This window comes from Lactuca virosa, chromosome 6 (assembly GCF_052849685.1).
Source record: "Lactuca virosa cultivar CGN04683 chromosome 6, Lactuca_virosa_CGN04683_v6, whole genome shotgun sequence".
Taxonomy (NCBI): domain Eukaryota; kingdom Viridiplantae; phylum Streptophyta; class Magnoliopsida; order Asterales; family Asteraceae; genus Lactuca; species Lactuca virosa.
The window spans coordinates 204,740,038-204,752,311 of NC_136431.1; positions in this window are offsets into that span (position 1 = coordinate 204,740,038).

A 12,274-nucleotide genomic window follows, 5' to 3' on the forward strand; every position below is an offset into this window, starting at 1 on the left:
AAGCGCTCAAATGATCTTTTGAGGTCAGATCTGCTTCACCAACCAGTAGATCTATCCTTCTAACACTCGAAAGTCACGTAAAGGTTCAAACTTTACGTTCATGCAATGCTTATAAGACCAAAAATGGAGAAATAACCTTTAAAATGGGGTTCTACTCTCAAGGCTCACATGAAACCTCATAAAGCTGGAAACCTGGGACCTTTTGGACCTCTCAAGGTCCAGATCTATCATCTATACCCAAAGGGACCTCATATGCTTCACAATCTAACTCACAATTGTGCAAAGGAAACCCTAGATTCAAGGAATCTACCAAATACATGAAATGGGAAGGAACTTGTACCTCAAAACGTGAATCTCAGTGTGAACAACACAGATCCAAGCTCCACAATCGATCTAGCTTGGATTTTCCCACTCCTTCTTGCAAGATCACACCAAGGATGAAGAATTAGCCTCCAAATTGCTCTCTAAGCTCTCTTTGCTCTCTAGGGTTTTCACAGGGGAGTAGTGGCCGCAAATGACGGCCATAAGGGCCTTTAAATAGGGCTCATGCCCTGAGATTTAGGGTTTCACTTTACAGCGCGGACTCGCCGAGTCCACTCATCGACTCGTCGAGTCCGGTCATTAATCCAGACAAGAACTCGCGATCCTACTCGGCGAGTCTGAGCGTCTACTCGCCGAGTCCCTCCATAAAACTCAAGATAAATAATTACAATAAGATACCTGGGAATCCGGATGTTACAGATTGCAAAGGTGGAACTGTACACATAGATCAATAGACTTATGTTTTTAGATCCCGCGTTATCTTCTTATTAACTCTGATTTCGGAATAATAGTTTATGAACAACATGGTGTAACTTTACTAAAAACGGATGTTATATTATTTAAAAACGAAAAATTTAGCCTGGGTTTTTAGGATGTTAAAGTATCGTAAAAAGTGAATTTTTGATAGATTGCTTATTAGCCTAAGTAATCCGAACAAAAGTCGTAATAGTCGTAAAACCGAGAACGGGAATATAGAGAACGACCAAATCTGACTTTGTGAGAGGATGTTATGATTTTTCGAAGTTTCGGTGTAGCAATATATGGCTCATAAAACAGAAATTAAAATCGGTCGATTGTTAAGAAAAACAATCTAAACGGGAGTTGAAGATCTCGTTAATAGGATTGCATCGATATTAAGATGGTCGAGAATGGATGTCGGACGAGAGCGTTATGAATTTTTAACAGACTTTAACAGTCTAAGCCTGTTAAAAATATAGCTTTAAAACTAAATTGAGAATTAGCCGACGGAGTCTAAATGAAAGTTGTAGATCTCGTTGATAGCTACGCGTGGATATAAAAAAACGTCGAAATGGAGCTCATATGAAGAAGATATGAATTTTTGAAGAAAATAGCAGTCGCGCGCATGGACAAGTGGCGTGGCGCACTTCTAACCCACCATGCGTCACGCTAAGATTCACCCACGTCATCATGTTCCAACCGTATGCGCGGTGCGCACCGACATAGGGTGAGGCGCGCCTGCACTTTCTGCCTATATAAACCTTGGAATCCAATTATTTCTCACATCCCCTTCCTGCAGAACTTCTCTGGAATTCCTTCGTGTCTCTTGGCCTTTTTCTCCCTAGTTCTCGGCTACTCTAGCAAGGCCCTGTGGTGTCATAGAAAAGGCGATTGGAAGCTCTCGGGTCAGATTTTTGCCCACATAATTCTCGGTTTTCATCAGAATACTCTATAAGTTGAGCTACACTTACTCTTCTTTTAAGTATAACTTATAATTATAGTCATAGTTGTTATTATAAACCTACAATGAAGATTTATCAGTGATTCCAAAGTCATTTTACTGATTGATCTACTTACGGGAGTGCTTTCTAGGATGGATTTAGTGAGTTGTTTAAAGTGGGATTTCCAAACAGTACACTCTGTATACCAAACGGACCCTACCTCTTATATGATCCTACCTAGTTATTCCTTACTTTATAGATCTTGATGTAGACATTGGGATTATTGAGGAATCTAGACTATCATTATATAGTCACCAGGATTATGAAACTAGACTAAAACTTAGTGTTTTATACGTTTAGGTAAGTGTAAAGGCGAAGTGCTGCCCAAAACTCGAGTCACCTACTTTTATCAGGTAAGTGCATAGTTACTTTCAAATTACACATAGATACAATTATTTTGAATGCTTAAATGATATGTGCATTGTTTTACTGTGTTTAATATATTTGTACAATATGATATGACTGTTACTTGATCTAATCATATAGTATACTTAATAATAAGATTTTGGTAGTAAAGGGTTGTGTGAAATAATAAATCAGAGGTTGTGATAGGGCTGTGTGAGATAGTGGCTATGATAAGTTAGTGAGAGTTGTGTGAAATAATAAGATTTGACTTGGTGTGCCTATCCAAAGTACTATTGTATTGTCGTGCCTATACAAAGTACTATTGTATTGTCGTGCCTACCTAAAGTACTATTGTATTGTCATGCCTAACCAAAGTACTACTGTAGATGCCGTATTTACCCAAAGTACTATTGTACTGTTGTGTTGTATCCAAATTATTGTCATACGGTTGTGCCTGATCATTTAGGAAAATATAGATGAGTGTTGTCAAAGATCCTTTTGAAAAGATCTCCCGAGATCATCATTCTAGTATTAGGAAGCGAGAATAACGGGAATGGGGTAACTGGGTTATTTATATGTTAAAGATTATATAATTAAAGATTATAATATTATGGGTTGAAAACCCTATATGCTCACCAGGTTTTCCAACCTGACTCACTCAGCTTCTTGTATCACAGGTAGCGATACGAAGGTACTGATAGATAATGTAATTATCTGCTGAGAGATTTAAGAAGTTCGTAGGCTGCAAGAATATTAATGTAAGATCTGTTTATGCTTATGTTTTGTATTAGTTATGACATCCCAAGTTTTTAATAATCAATGAAAAACATTTTTTCAGAAATACTTTTATGGGACAAATTCCGCATTTATAAAGATCACTCTGATTTAAAATAATCATAAGGAAAAAGTTTTAAAAGGGTCGTAAATTTGGGGATTTCACAGTTGTTATCAGAGCATTAGTTTAAGCGAATTAGGAATTTTAAGGAATTTCTAGACTTCAACTTAGAATGCTAAGCAATGACTGTGAGGTGTGTGTCAAAGCATTACTTTTACGGGACAAATTCCGCATTTATAAAGATCACTATGATTTAAAATAATCATAAAGAAAAAGTTTTAAAAGGGTCGTAAATTTGGGGATTTCACAGTTGTTATCAGAGCATTAGTTTAAGCGAATTAGGAATTTTAAGGAATTTCTAGACTTAAACTTAGAATGCTAAGCAATGACTGTGAGGTGTGTGTCTAGTTTACTCTAGGTAGTATACCTGAATTGACACCAACACTAGAATACTTTAGGGAATTGCCTTAATTATTTTGTGTTAAATGATTTATATGGTAGCATGCTTTAGGGTATATGCCTAAAATTGCTATGGACTTAAAAGCACTAGCATAATATAGGGAGAGACCTTAATTGCTAATATGTGCTAGATGAATACATATATATATATATATATATCATACGTAAAGTATTACTATAATAAAATACTCGAATCTAAGAGTATAGATGACATGAAGATCATAAGGAGCGGTAGAGTCATTAATAACGAAGGATGTCCAGCACCTCAAAACGTCGGAGCAGGAGCTACTCAACTCCCGATGGATGAAGTTTGATTGATGATGCAGAACATGCTAGATCCACAAAGTCGTGAGTTTATGGAACTCCTAACCCAAGTGCTAGCTAATATTAGGGGTGGAGTACCAATGGTCAATGAACCAATAGGCGTCGAACGAGTTAATCATGGGTCGGTTCCTTCTCATGCCACAATGGTACAGGAAGGAAACAATGAGTCTCAGAGTTATCAACGACCAAAAGAACCAGAGGTCCAGACAAATGATGAACCCAGAGGCTACTGCAAGTATAAGGATTCCATGACTTGAAAGTCATCATTGTATAGTGGGAAAAAGGATCCAGTAGGAGTCATGGACTGGATTATAGAAATTGAGCTAGTCTTCATCACATGTGATTGCACTGGAAAGATTCAAACCACCTACGTTGTGAGATAATTTAAGGGTGCAAAAATCCGTTGGTGGAATACATTGGGAAAGACATTAAGTCCTAAAAGTCGTTGCAACTAACGTGGAAAGAGTTCCTGACCCACTTCAAGCGCAAATTCTGCTTTGTCGAAGATATGTTGGAGTTAGAGAATCAACTCCTAACTTTAAAGAAGGGAAGCATGACGGTTGACGAGTATACTAATGCTTTCACCGAAAAAATGGAGTTCGTGTAGTGCCTGACAAGAGGGACAAGATTGATAGGTACTCCAAGGGACTACCATGGGAGTATTCAGTTTCGGTTAAGCAGGCACCTACTTTTGAGGCAGCCATCTAGGCTGCAAGGTCAGTAGAGGACATGATCAAAAGGAGAGCTACCGAAAAACTGAATTTGGCAATAAATGGAAGGGTGAAGGACTCTCAAATCCCGATAATAAAAGTAAAATCTCAAGGTCTGAACCCAACGACAAGAGATTTGGGGGTAGTAATGAAGCGAACTAGTGCAATAAATGCAAGAAGAAGCATGTTTGGCAATGCAAAGGAGACGTGACATGCTACAGGTGCGGAAGACCCGGTCACTATTTTGATGAGTGCAGGTACGATGGAAGAGTATGTTTCGACATTTGATGAGTGCAAGTACGATGGAAGAGTATGTTTCGAATGTAGGGAAGAAGAGCATGTCATGAAGGACTGTCCGAAAAAGAAAGAAGTTGCAAAGTAGAATGTGCCACCAAAACCAAAGGCACGAGCATTCCAGCTGATCTTGGATGCAGCATAGAATGGAACAGATAACGCTTGAGGTGACCAAGTGAAGGAAGCTGTTTACCCGGAGTCCAAGATACGAAGCAGTAATCCTATATAGATAGTAATAGGATGTGTAGCCTAATATAAGAGGCATGATGTATGAATAAAAGGTGTAATCATTTTTAGAAGTTATAAAATACCTTGTTATGTTACATTATTCGCTGTGTGACAATAATAAATTATGATTTCAACATAATAGGTTGGTTAAGAATAAATTTTGGTATAGCGTGCCTTGTAGGCAGGACACTACACGAGAAAGAATTTATACCAAGGAATGGGAAATGGAATTGCGGTCAAAGATACACATAGAAGAAATCCTAGTGGGGTATAGGAAATTTGTTGTATACAATTACTTGGACACATCCATATGTGTTAACTTGCTTTTGTATTTATAGGAATGGTGACTTATAAACTGTGAGACAATTCTTGGGATAAGTATGAAAAGGTGTGGAAGGTAGTATGGGCCCGTACTATAGAAAGCACATGATTCATACTTGAATCATGATGAGTCACAAGGTTACTAAGGCACTAGTAGTGGAATTGGTTTTGTTCATGCCCGTCGTTACCATCATTTTGGTAATGACTAAGAAGATGAATGTTATTTCGACCCTAGTGGTCATATCAAATCAAGTACGATTATGATAAAATCTACAAATTGAGATACTTGGTTTAGAGAACCAAGTTTGATGTAGCATCCGACTTTAGTCAAAAGAATTGGAGGGAAGGACAATCGAAGCGATCGATAAAAGTATTGCAACCGTCGTTAAGACTAAGCAGCCATTAGCTAGAAGCGCTACTTACAATAATGTGGTTGTACCACATTAGAATATGAAGGAAGGTATCATCCATGCTAGAGTCTGACTCAAAGAGACCTAAGTCTAGCTAATGCATCATGCAATAGAAGGTCATAAGTGTATGACCATTTGTTCTGTTACGGTAGTGAGAATAAAGGCCATGTCTTGGACGATTATTAGTTAGGATGGAAAAGTCACACGCGAGATCATCATTCAGCCCTGTTTTGCTGATGATTCTGGGACGTAATCATCCTAAGGGTGAGATAATTGTAACGCCCGCAGATTCAGGCTAGACAATTAAGATATAATAAGGGATAAATATGACTTTTTGATAGAAGATTATTTAGGATAAATAATCTTAATCAAAGTTGTAGTATATGTGACAAGGATTTCGTACATATAAAGAACTCTGAAATCTGACTTCGTATGAAGAAGTTATGCTTCTTCGAAGTTTCTTGATTAAACCGACACACCTCTGTGTATCGTAAAAAGTGAATTTTTGATAGATTGCTTATTATCTTAAGTGATCCGAATGAAATTCGTAGTAGTCGTAAAACCGAGAACTGGAATATAAAGAACGACCAAATCTGACTTCGTAAGACAAAGTTATGATTTTTCGAAGTTTCAACGTAACAGTATACGGCTCAGAAACCGAAATTGAAATCGTTCGATTATTAGGAAAACTAATCTAAACGAGAGTTGAATATCTCATTAATAGGAGTATGTTGATATAAATACAGTCGAGAACGGACACCGTGCGAGAGAGTTATGAATTTTTAATGGGCTTTAGCAATCTAAGCCTCTTAAAAATATAGCTTTAAAAATAAAGTAAGAATTAGTTGACGGAGTGTAAATGAAAGTTGTAGATCTCGTCGATTGCTAAGGATGGATATCAAGAATGTCGAAAACGGAGCTCATATGAAGAATATATGAATTTTTGAAACAAATAGAATTTTTCACATGCAGCCGCACGCACAGACAAGAGGCGCGACACACTTTTGACCCACCATAGGATTCTGCCACATGTCACGCCGAGATTTAGCCATGTCATCATGTTCCCACCGTATGTGTGGCGTGCACCGACATATGGCACGACGCTCCTTCACTTTCTACCTATATAAACCTCCGAATTCAGCCATTTCTCACATCTCTTTCCTCCAGAACCTCTCAAAACTCCCTCGTGTCTCTTAGCCTTATTCCCCTAGTTCCCGAATACTTTAGCAAGGCCCTATGGTGTTAGAGAAACGGCGATTAGAAGCTCTCTGGTCAGAGTTTTGCCCGTATAATTCTTGTTTTTCATCAGAATAATCTATAAGTTGAGCTACACTTACTCTTCTTTAAGTATAACTTATAACTAGATTATAGCCAGTGTTAAACGCGGGAAACGCATAAAAAACATATAATTATCTACATATATTGCATAATGATTATAAAAATATATATATTGTTATTGGTATTATTGAAATGTGTAGAAAATACATTGAAAACGATAAATATATATAATCATTGAAGGACTTCTTTGTAGACAACATTTTTTGTTTTATTAGTTGAACGACCTTCCTCGTCTCATATAGTTATAATATTGTTATATAATTATAAGCATTTTAATTAGACGTTCTTTCCATAATAAGGTTACTTAATTTAAACATATATTGACAACCAATATACTATTTTTTCCACTGCATTAAATATTGACAACTATTTCATTTATTCAAATAAAGTCATATAATATAATTTATAGAATGTTAAATGTTATATGGATTTAATTTTAGTATATCATCAATGTGGATTCTTTTCTAAATCATGATTGGTTTATTTTAAATTGATTATGAATATAAGTGCTAGCTTTTATATTTGTTCTTATTTATTTGGTGTTCGCAAGAACTTTGCATTAGTTTTGGTGCAACTTTGAATAATTTTAGTATATCATCAATATAATTTTGTATATCTTTCAATTATATGAAACATCAAATAATGACATTTCATTACTATTGTGATAATTTAGTTTATATATTGTATTTTTACTAATCTTAACGATCTTATTTTTTTCTAATAACCGTAACACTTTTACTAATTGTACTTTTTACAAATCTCATAATATCTTATAATTTTTATCTCTTTATAATTTTTCATAACTATGTTATTTTCAAGATTAACTGTCTTAATAGTTTTTTTTAGTCTATTCAGTTTTATATTTCTTTGTACAACATCATCGTTTGTATGTATTCTGAAATTTCACTTTAAAAATGCTTAATGTTTACACGTTGATATTATTTTTTTTAATAAACTCGTGTAATAATTATGGAATATATATCTCGTTTTAATTAACATTTACTTCCTTTCATTAAATCAAATTCCTCATTAAACATATATATTTTTGGAAAAAAATAATTATAATGAGGCATCATTATTTAATACGTAAATGCTTGATATACTTTTGAAGAAAAAAATCAGAATCATTAAAAAAAATTATATAAAGAAAATACAAATTTAAATTTGGTGAAATTATGGATGAAATTAATGGCAAAAATTATTTTGGAGGGAGTTGTATTTTGTAAGGTATAATAATATTACAAAATTCGAAATATGTATATTTGTTGTGTAAATTTATAAATTTTATTGTTACTATATAAAGATAAAAAAAATAGGTTGGTATGATATACAAAAACATAATAATTTCAATGATATTTTAAAATCATGCCAAAATTAACCAGATTCTTTTGACATAAAAATTAAAAAAAAAATCATAATCATCTCTAATATATAAAAGTGATATTTTCATAATTAATTTCAGTTCCCAAGATAGTTAATTTATGTTTTGTTAAAGGTATGTAATATCTTTTCCTGTTTATTTGAAAAGTTTCAGAAAAAGTAGTTAACTGATTTCATGTAATTTGTGACAAAGAAAATCGAAATATATGAATACATATATTTGATATAGGAACAAAAAAATAATCGGAAAAAATATAAAAAGCGAAAGAAGGTACCGACCTTGTAGTGCACAAGAGCGAATATTTGAAGCAGAGAATGATGATGCAAGTTATAAGCAATAAGAATGATGTTGTAGGAGAAGGTTTGAAGAAAAGAAACGATTGAAAATAAGTGTGAGCCGCGGATTCAATGATGAATCGTATATATATATATATATATATATATATATATATATGTGTGTGTGTGTGTGTGTGTGTGTGTGTGATAATTTGAATATGATTTTCTGGTATTAATGATTTCCTAATAAAAATAGATTTTATATTAATGGTTTACTAATATAAACGGATTTATATTAATGGTTAATATTAATGTCTTGATTGAAATGATTTGTTAGTAATATGCTTTTAAAATTGACCATATTAAAATCTTCATAACCGGAAATTCAAGATTTAAAATATGGAAAGCTTTTATTGGAATTAAATACATTCCATTTCAACGAGTGTAAGTTATTGTTTGATGATTGGAAAGCATTTATTGGAATTAAATACATTCCATATGGGGAAGATGATGTCAGCAATTTGATCTAAGGGTGGAAAAAATAAGATTGAAATACAATCAAGGGTCCAGATTATTTAAGATGATGTCATAAGGTTTCTCTTTTAATAATATTTAGAGATTATAGCCATAGTTGTTATTATAAACCTACAATTAAGATTTATCAGTGATTCCAAAGTCGTTTTACTGATTGATCTACTTACGGGAGTGCTATCTAGGCTGGATTTAGTGGGGTGTTTAAAGTGGGATTTCCAAACAGTATACTTTGTATACCAAACGGACCCTACCTTCGATATGATCCTACCTGGTTATTCCTTACTTTATAGATCTTGATGTAGACATTGGGATTATTGAGGAATCTAGACTATCATTATATAGTCACCAGGATTATGAAACTAGACTAAGACTTAGTGTTTTATACGTTTAGGTATTTGAAAAGTGTTAAGGTGAAGTGTTGCCCTAACCTCGAGTCATCTACTTTTATCAGGTGGGTGCATAGTTACGTTCGACTTACACATATATACAAGTATTCTAAATGTTTAAATAATATGTGTGTTGTTTTGATGTGTTAAATATATGTGTATAATATGATATGACTGTTACTTGATCTAATCATATATTATACTTAATAATAAGATTTTGGTAGTAAAAGGTTGTGTGAAATAATAAATGAGAGGCTGTGATAAGGTTGTGTGAGATACTGGTTGTGATAAGTTAGTAATAGTTGTGAAAAATAATAAGTTGTGACTTTTCGTGCCTATCCAAAGTACTATTGTACTGTCGTGCCTATCCAAAGTATCATTGTACTGTCGTGCCTACCCAAAGTACTATTGTACCGTCGTGCCTAACCAAAGTACTATTGTAGATGTTGTGTCTACCCAAAGTACTATTGACTGTTGTGTTGTGTCCAAAGTATTTTCATACTGTTATACCTAATCATTTAGGAAAATATATATGAGTGTTGTCAAAGATCCTTTAGAAAATATCGCTCGAGATCATCATTCTAGGATTAGGAAGCGAGAATAATGGGAATGTGGTAACTGGGTTATTTAAGTGTTGAAGATTATATAATTAAAGATTATAATACTATGGGTTGAAAACCCTATGTGCTCACCAGGTTTCCCAACCTGCTCCTCTCAGTTTCTCGTATCACAGGTAGCGATACAAAGGTAATGAAAGATAATGTAATTATCTGCTGAGAGATTTAAGGAGCTCGTAGGCTGTAAGAATATTAATGTAAGGCTTCTTTATGCTTATGTTTTGTATCAGTTGTGACATCCCGAGTTTTTAATAATCAATGAAAACATTTTTTTTCGTAAATTTTTTTATGAGACAAATTCCGCATTTATAAAGATCACTCTGATTTAAAATAAACATAAAGAAAAAGTTTTAAAACGTCTGTAAATTTGGGGATGTCACAATGTTTATTGTAAACCTTCATGTTTTTGTTGTCCGAAACATATTGTGCAAGGTTAAGCACATCAGCGTCATTTCCTAATGCTCTTGGTCTAAAATCCAAGTCAGCGTTGGGCAAACCAAACTGGTAGTATATAAGTGGGTCTACCACATAACCTAGTTGAATTTTATCATTATCGTATCCAATTCGTGAATAGAGAATTCATCTATATTTATCAAATCTATGCATCTTACATGTCCTTCAATCTATTGAATCCCTATTAAATTTGTCACCTTCTCACCATGATAGGAGTTCAATAGTGAACATGGTAGGATGACCCTATGTGATAAACACAAAATTTAATTAAAATTAGCATTTTTTGTAGTTTGAGATGAGTTTTAAGTTTTCAAGGAAATTTAATGGGAGCGGAGCACGTTAGTGTATATGATTCTTGCATCAAATGACTGATTCCTTTGCCTGAGGGACCACATTGTCAACATTATTATCGAACCAAATGCAGAAAAGATGAATTTTAAATGAACGGATATTGTTTATTCGTTTTGGATTTTTTGAATTTTGGAGAGGTTTTCGCATAGAAGAAGGTGGAAGGGAAACTACAAGCTTGGGATGATTAATGCGACGTAGGTGGTAGTAATCATCGTTTGAATTGTCGGTAATGCAAGTTATGAGAGAGATAGAGAGAAGAAGAAGAAGAAGAAGAAGAAGAAAATATATAAATGTCCTCGTCTGCGATACACTTTGGCAAGTTAACAAGGCTTTTTAAATGGTTGTTAGATTGAAGTACCAAAATCGCACAAAAAAAGAACAAATTACTAAAATCATCCTTGTGGTTTGTTAAAATTTCGTGTTTGCTCCCTAACATTTTTTTGCACTCGGGCAGTCCTTATTGTTTGATCCCGTTGCGTTTTTGGTCCCTCGTTGACATAAAAAGACTATAATGCCCTTTATATTTTCTTTTTCATTTATTAATATACTTACACCACCACCACCATAGTTAATGCCAGCCACCACCTACCCCCATCGGAAACCCACTAGACACCGGAAACCATCACCGGTGACCACCAGCCATCAGAAACCACCACCGGTTACCGTCATCTAGGAGTGAGCATTTGGACCGGTGGACCGGACCGGACCGTTTTTTTCGACCCCCGGGCCGGTTCTCGGTTCTAGGAATCCATCAAAACCGGTCCGGTTTTTTCCCGGTCCGGTCCGGTTTTTACCGGGTTTAGAACCGGTTGGACCCGATTTTAAATTTTTTTTGTAAACTTTAAACAACCATAACTCATTCGTTTTAAGTCGGATTGACACGCGATTTTTTCCAACGTTTAATTTACAGTTTGTAGATGAATTTAGACTATAATTTTGTTGATTTTGCTATTATATTCAATGAGTTACAGTCTTTCAAAGTTGAGTTATCAAAGCTGAAAATTTTCAGCTTTTCAGCAACGTTTTTAAAATTTTGTAATCTGTGAATACTTTTAAACAACCATAACTCAGTCGTTTTAAGTCGGATTGATATGAGGTTTTTTCCAACGTTTAATTTACAGTTTGTAGATGAATTTAGACTATAATTTTGTTGATTTTGATATTATATTCAATGAGTTACAGTCTTTCAAAGTTGAGCTATCAAAGCTGAAAATTTTCAGCTTTTCAGCAAG